Raw genomic sequence first — 12541 nt, forward strand, 5'->3', positions numbered from 1 at the left:
AGTAAGAGACCAGTCTGTCTCAAGTATCTTCTCCAAATACCACCAATTAAAGATTTAAGCATTTCACTCTCTTAACAAACTTTTTTGACACTGGGCAATGTCACTGTCACCCGGCATCAGAGGGGATACAAAGATGACCAAGACAAGGTCCTTGACTCCAGTAGCTCCCCATGGATAGTGGCGATAAAACCCGCACAGGGATAAGCATCCTATAATAAAAAGAACACTGTAAGAAAAGGGAGGTATAAACCTAGAAGTATCACGTCAAAGAGAAAGAAATTCTTACTTCCGGTAAAGCAAGATCCATTGTTGGAGGATGACTGAGTGTAGATAGGATGGAGCTGAAGGGAAGAGCATTTCAGCGGAGGGAACAGTATGAATAAAGGCACAGACAACGGAGACACAGAGGCCGGAGAACCTGTCTGGGAAGGAGGAAGGAACCTGGCTGGAAACAAGCTGTGGGAAGGAAAGTCAGAACATGGACTGATTGGTTGTCTTTTTAAAACGGAAAAACTGAGCCAGGTGAGAGGGAGAAGAGAGTCCCTAGAAACTGCAGATTTCACAGATTTGCAAGGTTTCAGCTTGCAAAAACCATCCCCGATTAGTAAATAGGCCTTTTGTCGGGTTGGAGGGAAAGTGATTTTTGAAAGAATGTTTCATGAAGGACAGCCCTGGTGGGGTGCTGAAGCTAAGAGCGAGGAGGAGCAAGAAGGTATCTGACGACAGACGAGGACTCTGACAAAAATGAATGCAAAAATTCCTCCCGCCATCATTTCCACTATTATCCAGCCCACAGGCATTTGTCTCACCGCCAGTAAGTTTGTATCATCAATAAGATTTTAGAATCACCTGGATAAAAGCCCCGGCGTGGTAATAACCGATTCGTACACTTGGTTAGCATGAATTAATTTCATGTTTAACAGAACACCGTTCCTGGCACACAGAGGCACTCAAACGCTATAAATGAACGTTGTTTGTTCTTTGTTTCAGGGTCTGTATTTAGGAGAGGAAATCATTCAAATCTGCACCCTAAAACCTTTTTCAGCACTGAAGTTGGGACAACCTGGGGCCAAAAGGTCCGGTTTTCCACTTTAAACTGAGGTTTTTTTCTCCCTCTGTGGGGTCCCTCAAGTCTCTAGGTCCAGCGGGGGGGAGGGTCCCAGTTTCAATAACCAATCGCCGCGGAGTCACGGCGCCCCGCCCATCCTAGCCCCTCCCACCCGCCCAGGTCCCTCCTCCCTCGCACCTGCGCGTCCCCCGCGCTCCTGCTGGTGGGGCCGCTTCCAGCCCGCGCCTGCGGGGAGGGGGCTTGGCCTCGCCTCTCGCGAGATCGCCTCCCGTGGCCGCGGCCGCCGCTCCGGGCGGCTGACTGGCGGCGTCTGCGCAGCCGCCATGTTCGGTTGCTATGCCGTGGCCTGGGAGACGGGGTGTGCTTGAGGGAGGAGGAGGAGACGGAGTAGGAGGAGGAGGAGGAAGAGGAGGAGGCGGCGGCGGCGGGAGGGACTGAGCACCCATTGCACTCTCACACACAAACGCTGCTTAGGATTGCCGCTCGCTCGCTCTTGCCGAGCCGTTCCGCTCCTCCTCCTCGCGGCCCCACATTGTTCTCTCAGGACTCCAGGGTCCCCGGTGCTGGATTCTGGGCCCCGCTCCGGGGCCCCCACCCCCGCGACACCGCTGCGGGGCTGGATTAGCTCATCCCCGCAGGGAGGTGCGGGAGCGCGCGGCAGCACCGCAGTATGAGGTGGTGCCGGCGGCTCGCGGCCGTCGTGCGGCCGCTGCGGCGCCGGCTGCTGAGCGGACGCTGACGGAGCCCCGGGGGCGGCGCGGCCGGGCCTCCAGGCTTTTCTTCTCCAGCCCGGAGGACGCGGCTGGGACACGAAGGTAAGAGGCTCCGGGTCCCGGGCGCCTCTCGGCCCTGCGTGGCACGCGAGGCTGCTACCTGCGGCCCGCCAGGTGGGGCCGGCCGAAAGCGTGAGGCTGATTTCAACTCAGAGGGGAAGGATGCTTTTTGCCTACTCCCTTTCTTTGCGGGACCCCAGCTCTCAACCTCCTGGTGTTTTAGTTGGAATCTCTGTTCTGAGGGAGTCAGGGGAGAAGGGATGGAATAGGTGCGGAGATGGAATGTTCCACGGCCCCTAAACTCTAGGTGAGGTTTTAGAATCTTCAGAGTTTTCCATTGCTGATAGGATTCCTTTTTTAAAAAAAAAAAAATTGGCTCCTTTGAAAGCTTCCTACTTGCTGCTTGGGCATACTGTCCTACCCTTGAAGTTTTAAGCCTTTTATGATTCTGCCTTGGCATGCTTGTGTTTAGGAACCTGTAGTTGAGCCAAAAGAAAAAGTTGAGGTGTAGCAAAATAGACGTACGGATGCGCTTCCCAGGGTTTCCTTAACATGGAGTAGTTTACAATGGCACATATATACGCACGGATGGTTCTGGGAAACTTAGAATGGGAGACTTTATGCCTGGGAGGCATTATACAGTGAACCACAGCGGAGGACAATGTGTATGGGTAGGGTTTTTCAGGCGCTTTTTCTAGGACAGTCTGTGTATCTGCAATATACCAACTGCTGTTAGAATCAGAGATTGGAGTAATATTCGGTTTATGTAACCAAATCTTGGGCCCAGTTGAAACATTACAGTTTAAACCATGTTTATGGAGAAAGACATCAAAATGCCAAAGTATCTGACTTGTAAAGAATGGTTTGAGTAAAAAGAAGACTGTGGAACAGTTAGGCCAGGGCATTTTTTTATCCTGATTTTTGAACCTTAATCTTTGTTGCCAGAGGGGAAAAAATACATTTTTTAAGGGGGAAGGAGATGACCTTAAAATAAATGATTGTTCAGAGCCCAAAATGTGCTTAATGGAATAGAGCTAGATAGTACATCAGTTAAATCTTGAATTTGAGAAATTCAACCTATAGTGTTTTTTTTTTTTAAAGGCTTTTTGTAAGCAAAAGTTTTTCTCTGCAGAGCTTCTTTACTAACTCATAGTAGAAGAACACAATCATTTTGTGGATCCCACCATTTTTTGTCAGAATAAATTTATGCTCCAATTACCACAGAAGCTATTTTTATGTCTCTTTCTCTCTCTCTTTTTAATGGCACATATATCTTTGCCACCTCTTTTCTTTGAAACGTGTGCATGGTCCCACCATATCATGATCTTGAGTGGTTTTTAAGACGAGACTCGTGATCTTATTTTTGTATATGGGAGTGTTTGTAACTTAGCTAGCCTATTTTAAACATTTGGCAAGAGATTTTGAAAACAGGGAGCCATCACTGTTTTGCAGTTTTATTAATATTAATTAAGTAGGTTAAAGTTAGAAAATCATAGGTTCCTCAAAAGTAGTTATGGATGAAGATGTGGCTTTCTTATTGCCTGTTTTCCTAGAACCTGCTTAGGTTATTTGGAGAAGGAAATGGCACCCACTCCAGTGTTCTTGCCTGGAGAATCCCAGGGACGGGGGAGCCTGGTAGGCTGCTGTCTATGGGGTCAAACAGAGTCGGACACGACTGAAGTGACTTAGCAGCAGCAGCTTAGGTTGTAGGCCGTGGGTATTGAATTGTTTAAACTTTGTGGTTTTCCCCTGATTTTCTAATTGAATATCTTTTAAAATGTCCCTAGTAACTTTGTTACTTTAAATTTGTGACACCCAATTTCTAATTTAGACTAGGCATAAACCAGCATTGATTGAACACACTTGCTAAAAATACTTTCTGGGTCAGATGTACTTAGAATGCAGCCTCAGGAAAATTCATCTGAACTATTCTACTGTGACCAGTGTACACTTCATTATTACAGAAGGGCTTAAAACATTATAGACTCTCACAATTAGATTTCATCAGTTCAGGCATAGAAACCTAACTTTAATTTATATTAATATAAAGTACTTCATGTGGAATAGTAATGAAAACTTTTTACAGTGCTTTTCTTTTTTTAACTTATGTGACTCCCATAGACTTATTAAACTCTGATTTGTGTATTTGAGTTACTAGTATTTTAATTTCGTCTACTAAACATAATTTAAATTGTGTGATGGTTTAGTGTGCAATGTTATCTATTTAGTATTTACTTATGATTTATTCTGAGCTCTTTAAGGGTGGGTGCGTCAGTGGTCATGTTTTTAAGTAAATTATCTTTAAGGAACAAAGTAAGAATGACAGATAATTTCAAGGAGACATTGTTACTATTACTGAGAGGACTCCCTCCTCTTCTCCCCCATCCCTGGGTTAATAATGGTCAATTTTAAACAATAAGGAAGCTTTAAAAATATGTAGAAACATTGTTTGGTGGATGTTTAAAGACATGTTTTAAAGCTGTCCTTTAATTGTTAGTTATTAAAAATGTAAAGTTGGAGACCTCACTAGAAATGGCAAGTCTGTGTGACTTAATGTGGTTAAGTATGATTTGTTGCTCTAAATAAAATTTAGTATTGGCAGAAATTCACTGGTTCCAAGCTGAGTTGAATTTTGTTGTTTTTCTGGGTAATAACATGCATGTTATGAAGTTTTTTATATTCGGTAGTCTAGATTTGTCAAATTAGTTTACTACGTTAAGCTGTGAAGCCTTGAAGATTGGTTTAGTGTTCTGGAAGTCTTTTTATTGTTTGCCAGAAAAGTAGTGTAGGAGGAAGGTGTTATTTTATTTAATATTCGATTAGCACATATGGTGAGAAGGAATATAGTGAAGAAGTATTGTAGAATCTTCTCTTAATGTGGAAGTATGGTACCTAGGAGGAATATAATTTATTTCTTTTTCTTTGCGTGATCAGTCAGTACAGTCATATTTAAAATGGGATGGGAAACTAGAGGGGAAATTTATTACATTCTCCTCCATTTCATTAGAGGTGATTTCCGCCACGTTCATTCTTCATTATTCCTAAGCAGAAGCACTGGAAGAGAGGTGCAAGTATTTGAAGGAATTGAGAAACAGAATGAAAATTAGGCACTATGTATTATCTTCTGGGAAAGATGTTAATTTGGGTGAGTTATTGTGTTATTGTAAGTTATTGTATCTCTTAACAAGGAGGTTTTTATAAAGGAATATAAAGGAAAAAGGATCCAGAAGGGACGTGTTTATTGTCTGTTACGTGCCAGACAATGTAAAGGGGCTTTTCATGTTATCCCACATAAGCATCAAGTATACTTTGTGAGGTAGGGATTATTAATTCCCTACTTCTCCTCCCCTCTTCCAAATGGGAGCATGAATAACTTGTCAGGGATCATACTGCTAGTAAGTAGAATTTGACTAGGTTTGTCTGATTCTGAAGCTTAGTTTTTAGATCATGTTGTATGGTTAAACTTTCTGCAGTGGTGGCAGAATTCTTATTCTGCACTGTCAGATCGTGGTAGCCATTAACCGTGTGTGGCACAGATCGAGCACTTAAAATGTGATTGTTGTGCCTGAGGACCTAAATTTTAAATTTTATTTAATTTTAATCAGCTTAAATATAAATAATCAGATTTCACTAGTAACTATAGTGTTGGGCAGGACAACTTTAGATCTTGCTACCTAGAAAACCTGAAGTTTTGTTTGTTTTTGGTTTGGGTGGTTTTTTCTTTTTTTTTTTTTTGCCAAGCCTCACTGTTCGTCTTGTGGGATATTAGTTCCCCTACCAGGGATTGAACCCTTGCCTCCTGCAGTGGAAGCCCAGAGTCCTAACCACTGGAAAGTGAAAAAGTGAAAGTGAAAGTCACTCAGTCATGTCTGACTTATTGGGACCCCATGGATTATACATTCCCTGGAATTCTCTAGGCCAGAATACTGGAGTGGGTAGCCATTCCTTTCTCCAAGGGATCTTCCCAACCCAGGAATTGAACCCAGGTCTGCTGCATTGCATGTGGATTCTTTATTGGCTGAGCCACAAGGGAAGCCCAAGAATACTGGAGTGGGTAGCCTATCCCTTCTCCAGGGGATCTTCCTGACCCAGGAATTGAACTGGGTTCTCCTGATTCTTTACCAACTGAGCTATCAGGGAAGCCCCTAACCACTGGACCACCAGGGAATTCCCCAAAATCTGAGTTTTGATATTGAATCTGCCACTAGTTTATATATGATGTTAGTTAAGTTACTTAGTTCATGAGCCTCAATTTAATCCCTTGTGAAAATGAAGATGTTATCACTAAAAGATTATCTCTAGTATCCCTTCTTGCTCTAAAGTTCTTTAATTCTTATTAAAATGTACTGTAGCATTTCATATTTGCAAGCATCATATCTGAACGAACTCCTTCCCCATATACTCACTCCTTATATAAAAACTTTTGTTTAGTCAGTTTCTCTTTTGGAAAAGAGTATGTTTAAAGCACATAAAGGATAATGGATTATTTTACCCTCAGTTGTTTGGTGAAAACATTGTGTAACCAAAGACAGTACTTTACTTTGAAACAAAGTTTGAATCTTTAAAGATCTTATTTTCAGCATGCCACTTGGTGGTGGTTTAGTTGCTGAGTTGTGTCCGACTCATGGACTCTTGGGACCCCGTGGACTGTAGCCCGCCAGGCTCCTCTGTCCATGGGATTCTTCAGACAAGAATACTGGAGTGGGTTGCCATTTCCTTCTCCAGGGGATCTTCCCAACCCAGCGATCGAACCCAGGTTTCCTTCACTGCAGGCAGATTCTTTACCAACTGAGCTACGAGGGAAGCCCAATGCCACTTACCATTTGAGAATATATTACAGTTCTTGTTGCTTATCAGATTAATTCCAAACTTTTAATTAATTTGCTTGGCCTTACAGGTTTTCTGCCAACTTCATCTCACTAACCCTGTTTCTCACTTTTGCTTAAAAACAAAGCATTCTTTTTTCCTCCCCCTGCCCTCGTTTCTTCAGTTTAAACATTCCTATCTCCAGTCCACAGGGCTTCCCAGGTAGCATTAGTAAAGAACCTGCCTGCTAATGCAGGAGATGTAAGAGATTCAGGTTTGATTCTTGGGTTGGGAAGATCCCCTGGAGGTGGGCATGGCAACCCACGCCAGTATTCTTGCTTGGAGAATCACCATGGACAGAGGAGCCTGGCAGGCTACAGTTCATAGGGTCGCACAGAGTTGGACACTGCTGAAGGGACTTATTAGCACACACGCATATCTCCAGTCCTCAATTCTTCCACACAATTCACCTTTTTCTGGAAGAATGCTGCTTAATCCAGTCATGATCAGCTTTTGAATCCTAGTAATGAGTACCCTGGTGTTAATATATGATTATTTAGATATGATTTCTTAAGTTCGTCCTTCTCTTTAAAAAAAAAAAGTTTTATTTATATTTTTGCTGTCCTGGGTCTTTGGTTGCCGCGGGGCCTTTTCTCTAGTTGCGGTGCTTGGGCTTCTCATTGTGGTTTCTTGTTGCGGAGCTTCTCGTGGTTTCTTGTTGTGGAGCATGGCTCTAGGGTGCAAGGGCTTCAGTAGTTGTGGCACATGGGCTCAGTAGTTGTGGCTCCCAGGCTTTAGAGCACAGGCTCAATAGTTGTGGTGCCTGGACTTAGTTGCTCTGTGACATGTGGGATCTTCCTGGATCAGGGATCAAAAACGTGTTTCCTGCATTGGCAGGCAGATTCTTTACCACTGAGCCACCAAGGAAGCCCCTAGAGTTCATCCTTCTTAAGTTTTTATATGTTACCTACTGTGTGTCCTTAATAAACATGTAAAAAAAAAATAGGCGTTGTTTCTTCTGTATTGCTTTATGAGTTTAGAACATTTCTCAGCAATTCTGCTTTTAAAAAGTTGCTAATAAAAAAATTATAAATACTATAACAACATTCACCCATAATCACTACTCTAAAAGATATTTTTGTTTCCTTCCAGGCCATTGTCTTATTGTATTTTTATATACAGTTGTATGGTAGAGATAACAGTTTTGGAGTTTAATATATTGGAAATGTTGCAATGTAGAGGAAGAACAATATAGGGAAAAGGTGACAGACTTTGAAGTGAGGGAGATCTGGGTAGAAATCTGGTCTCATAAACCTTGGAAAAACTGTAACCTCTGTGCTTACTTTCTCGTCTGTGAATTTAGGATAATGGTACTTAAGCTTGAATTGTTGGGAGGATTAGGATAATATATATAAAGCATCCAGCATTATTCTTTAAATAGAAGAGGTGATCAATAAATGGTAACTGATATTATTTCCCCTGTTTTCCCATTCCCATCATCATGAATAAAACAATTGCTTAGACATTCAGGTGATTTATCGATCAGGTGGTTTAGTCTTTACCTTCTGTTAAATATTTTGGTTGTTCCTAAAGTTTTCACTGTTATAATATGCAGTGAATATTTTTGTGCTTATAGCTTGTGTGTAGGTTTGTTTCCTCAGTCTAAAACTTAAAACTCTAGGACTAGGATAATAGTTTGAATATCTCTCTCTGCCAGATCTCTTATAGAACAATGGATGTTCTTGTTTTGGGAAAAATGCTAATTTTATTATAAAATTATACTTTGTTGTTTTAGTTAATATATTTTGAAAATTTTGGCTTATTGGGAAATGAGATAGTGAACATTTATTTGTGTGTAATTAAACAGACATTTGAATGTCTGTTATAGAGATCACTGGTATACCGGTAAATAAGACAGGATTCTTGTCCTTGAGCTCAAATTCTAGGGTGGTAACGTATGTCAACAATTACAGTTCAGAGTGACAAGTGTAATAAGATCTGTGGAGAGGAGGGTGGCATTTTGAGCAGCATCTTGAAGGATGAGTTGGGATTGATCTCTGGGTAGAGAGAACAGCGTGTACAAAAAGGCAAGCATGAGAGGATCCATGCGTTTAAAGAAGTGGTGTTTAGAGATGGGTGTTGGTGTCTGATTTTATGTGTGAATCCGTGTGCTTGTATATGTTTGTTGACTGTGGTAGGAGATAAAACCTTGTGAGGGTCCTTCTTTGGGCTGTGAGTGTAATCATATTAATACTTTTAAATGGTGCTTCCCAACTGGGGTGCCCTGAATGGCTTACATTGTGCCAGAGAATAAGATAGCTGTCAGTGTATGTGACCAAAGCACATTGGACCCACCACGGTGGTTTCTTTTGACCTAGAATAATCTCCTTGGCTTGTCCCAGTGAGCTAAAAATTATTTTCTTTGGTGCAAGTTGTGAAAAGCATTGGGAAAAGCACTGTTAGTATTGGAAAGTTTATGGTACCCACACTTCCCCTGGCATTCTCAGTGTATGTAATCAAAAATAAAACCAATACCAAACCTTAATATAAAAATGAAGGAAGTCCTGTCAAAGTCCTTCTCTTTTCTCCCCTCTCTCCTCCTCCTCCCCCCAGGGATTACTAGTTGATTAGTTTATGTGTGTATCTGAAATATCTTTTTGGTGCTCCTGCATTGCTGGTGCCCTCAGGAGTCTTTTGTCTGCCTGTTGGGAAATCATCATTTACATTGGGAGCAATTACAGGTATTTAAAATAAGGAAAGATAAACCTTGACTTCTAAATAATGATGCAAAGATATAAGGATGGTGCAAAGATATAAGGATGGTGCAAAGATGAGGTTAGAAGGAGCAGAGAAACTGGTTAGGATGCTCTTACAGTAGTCCAGGTGAGAGGTGATAAGAGCCAGAAATGAGGAAATAAAGATGGGGGTGTCAGCCTGGAACTGAAAACTGGTGAGGCAGTTTCCTGAGAACTGAGAGTCCATTTGGTTGTAGTAGAAGAGGAAGAGTTGATGCTGCTGCTAAGACTTCTTTTTGGGCAACTGGAAAGGGAAGACCAAATAATTTTTATTGAGTACCTATAGTGAACCAGGTGTTTTGCTAGGCACCAAGGTTTGTTATGAGTTCTCACTGAATTTTTAAAAGTAATTTATTTTGAAATAATTTCAAACATACAGAAAAATTGCAAAAATAGCGCAAAGAGCTCCAGAATCCCTTTCAACCAACTTCCTTTTCCTTGAACTATTCTCGCCTCTTAAAAAAAATACTTTTTGTAAGACTTGACTCTTTATAGCACTTTTAGTTTCACAGCAAGATTGAGGGGAAGGTACAGAGATTACCCATAAGCTTCCTCATCTCTACGCATGAACCTCAACCAGTTTTGGACACAGTACTACATATATATTGTGTGTAAACAGAATATAAACCCGCACATCTTGTACTTAGCTCACTCTAGGGGTTGCAGTGAAGCCTTCCGTTTCAGGTGCCCGAGAAGGAACCTTGACATTGTCATCAACCCTTTCCTTCTCTGTTATTGAATTCTCAAATTTCAGTAAAACTACCTAATCATCTTATTTTTAGTCTCTCATTTTCATCTCTACTTCTAACCATTTCAGAGGAATGTACCATTTTTCATCTAAATAGACTTTTCTGAACCATCTCAGAGCAAGTTGCAGACGTGATGCCTATCATTCCTAAATAATCTAGTGTGTTTTTACCAGAACATGGGCAGTCTGTTACATAACTCCCAAATCAGATCAGCATTGACACAACACTACCTTCAAAATCCCAGATGCCTACAACTCAATATTAAAAAAAAAGCCCAATCAAAAATTGGGCAAAAGACCTACATAGACTTTCTTCTTCAAAGAAGACATACAGATGACTGACAGGCAGAAAAGATGCTCAGCATTACCAGTTATTAGGGAAATGTGAATCAAAACAACTGAGTACAATGAGATATTACCTTTCACCAGTCAGAATGGCCATTATCAAAACGTCTACAAATAATAAATGCTGGAGAGAATGTGGACAAAAAGGAACCCTGCTACATTGTGAAAATGTAAATTGGTGCAGCCACTATGGGGAACAGTATGGAGGTTCCTTAAAGGACTAAAAATAGAGCTACCATATGATCAAGCATCCAACTCCTGGGCATGTATGTGGAGAAAACCATAATTTGAAAAGATATATGCACTTCACTGTTCATTGCAGCACTATTTACCATAGCCTTGACATGGAAGCAGCCTGAATGTCCATTGACTGATGAATGGAAAAACAACATGTGGTACATATATATGATAGGATATTACTCAGCCATAGAAAAGAAAGAAATTAATGCCATTGGCAGCATTATGGATGGACCTAGAGATGATATACTAAGTAAAGTAAGCCAGACAGAGAAAGACAAGTATCATTCAGTATCACTTATGTGTGGTTAGGGTTATCAAAAGGGAAAAGGAGGCAGGGAGAGGGATAAATTAGAAGTTTGGGATTAATACACATTTGTTACATGCTTGTAACACTTGTTCGGTCTTGAGTTGTGTCCTACTTTGCGATCTCATGGACTGTAGCACACCAAGCTCCTCTGTCTTTCACTATCTCCTGGATTTTGCTTAAATTCATATCTATTGACATGGTGACGCTATCTAACCATCTCATCCTCTGCCACCCTCTTCTCCTTTGCCTTCAATCTTTCCCAGCATCAGGGTCTTTTCCAGTGAGTTAGCTCATCACATCAGGTGGCCAAAAGTATTGGAGCTTCAGCTTCAGCACCAGTCCTTCCAGTGAATATTCAGTGTTGATTTCCTTTAGGATTGACTGGTTTGATCTCCTTGCAGTCCAAGGGATTCTCAGGAGTCTTCTCCAGCACCACAATTCTAAAGCATCAGCTCTTCTGTGCTCAGCCTTCTTTATGGTCCAATTCTCACATCCGTACATGACTACTGGAAAAACTATAGCTTTGACTATATGGACCTTTGGTGGGAAAGTGATGTCTTTGCTTTTTAATACACTGTCTAGGTTTTGCGTCTAGGTCATCTGATGCGCAGAGCCAACTCATTGGAAAAAACCCTGAGCTGGGAAAGATTGAGGGTAGGAGGAGAAAGGGCTGACAGAGAATGAGGTGGTTGGATGGCATCACTGACTCAATGGACATGAGTTTGAGCAAACTCCAGGAGATAGTGAAGGACAGGGAAGCCTGGCATCCTGCAGTACATGGGGTCACAAAGTGTTGGACATAACTTAGAGACTGAACAACAACGTTTGTAATAGGTTTCTTTCCAAGGAGCAAGCGTCTTTGAATTTCATGGCTAGAGTCACTGTCAGCAGTGATTTTGGAGGCCATGAAAATAAAATCTATCACTGCTTCCACTTTTTCCTGTTCTATATGCCATTAAGCAGTGGGAATGGATGATATGATCTTAGTTTTTTTAATGCTGAGTTTCATGCCATCTTTTTCACCTCTCCTCTTTCACCCTCATCAAGAGGCTATTTAGTGGTATGATTGCAGCCATGAAATTAAAAGACGCTTACTCCTTGGAAGGAAGGTTATGGCCAACCTAGATAGCATATTTAAAAGCAGAGACATTACTTTGCCAACAAAAGTCCGTCTGGTCAAGGCTATGGTTTTTCCAGTGGTCATGTATGGATGTGAGAGTTGGACGGTGAAGAAAGCTGAGTGCCGCAGAATTGATGCTTTTGAACTGTGGTGTTGGAGAAGACTCTTGAGAGTCCCTTGGACTGCAAGGAGATCCAATCAATCCATCCTAAAGGAGATCAGTCCCGGGTGTTCATTGGAAGGACTGATGTTGAAGCTGAAACTCCAATAGTTTGGCCACCTCATGCGAAGAGTTGACTCATTGGAAAAGACCCTAATGCTGGGAAGGATTGGGGGCG

General features: G+C 41.7%; 1 protein-coding gene across 16 annotated transcripts in view; it reads left to right on the forward strand.

Moving 5' to 3' along the window:
• PTPN4 (protein tyrosine phosphatase non-receptor type 4) overlaps positions 1–12541 on the forward strand; it is a 272678-nt gene that overhangs the window by 68428 nt on the left and 191709 nt on the right. For 12 of the 16 annotated variants that reach the window (XR_014078556.1, XM_081575956.1, XM_081575959.1 and 9 more), the window contains exon 1: positions 1490–1884. The exons of the other annotated variants lie outside the window; for them this stretch is intronic. The gene's annotated coding sequence lies outside the window, so the exon portion shown is untranslated. Of the gene's footprint in view, positions 1–1489; positions 1885–12541 lie in introns of those variants that run through there. 16 annotated transcript variants of the gene reach the window in all.

This window comes from Giraffa tippelskirchi, chromosome 3, assembly GCF_054371585.1.
Source record: "Giraffa tippelskirchi isolate mGirTip1 chromosome 3, T2T-mGirTip1v1.2.pri, whole genome shotgun sequence".
NCBI classification, from domain to species: domain Eukaryota; kingdom Metazoa; phylum Chordata; class Mammalia; order Artiodactyla; family Giraffidae; genus Giraffa; species Giraffa tippelskirchi.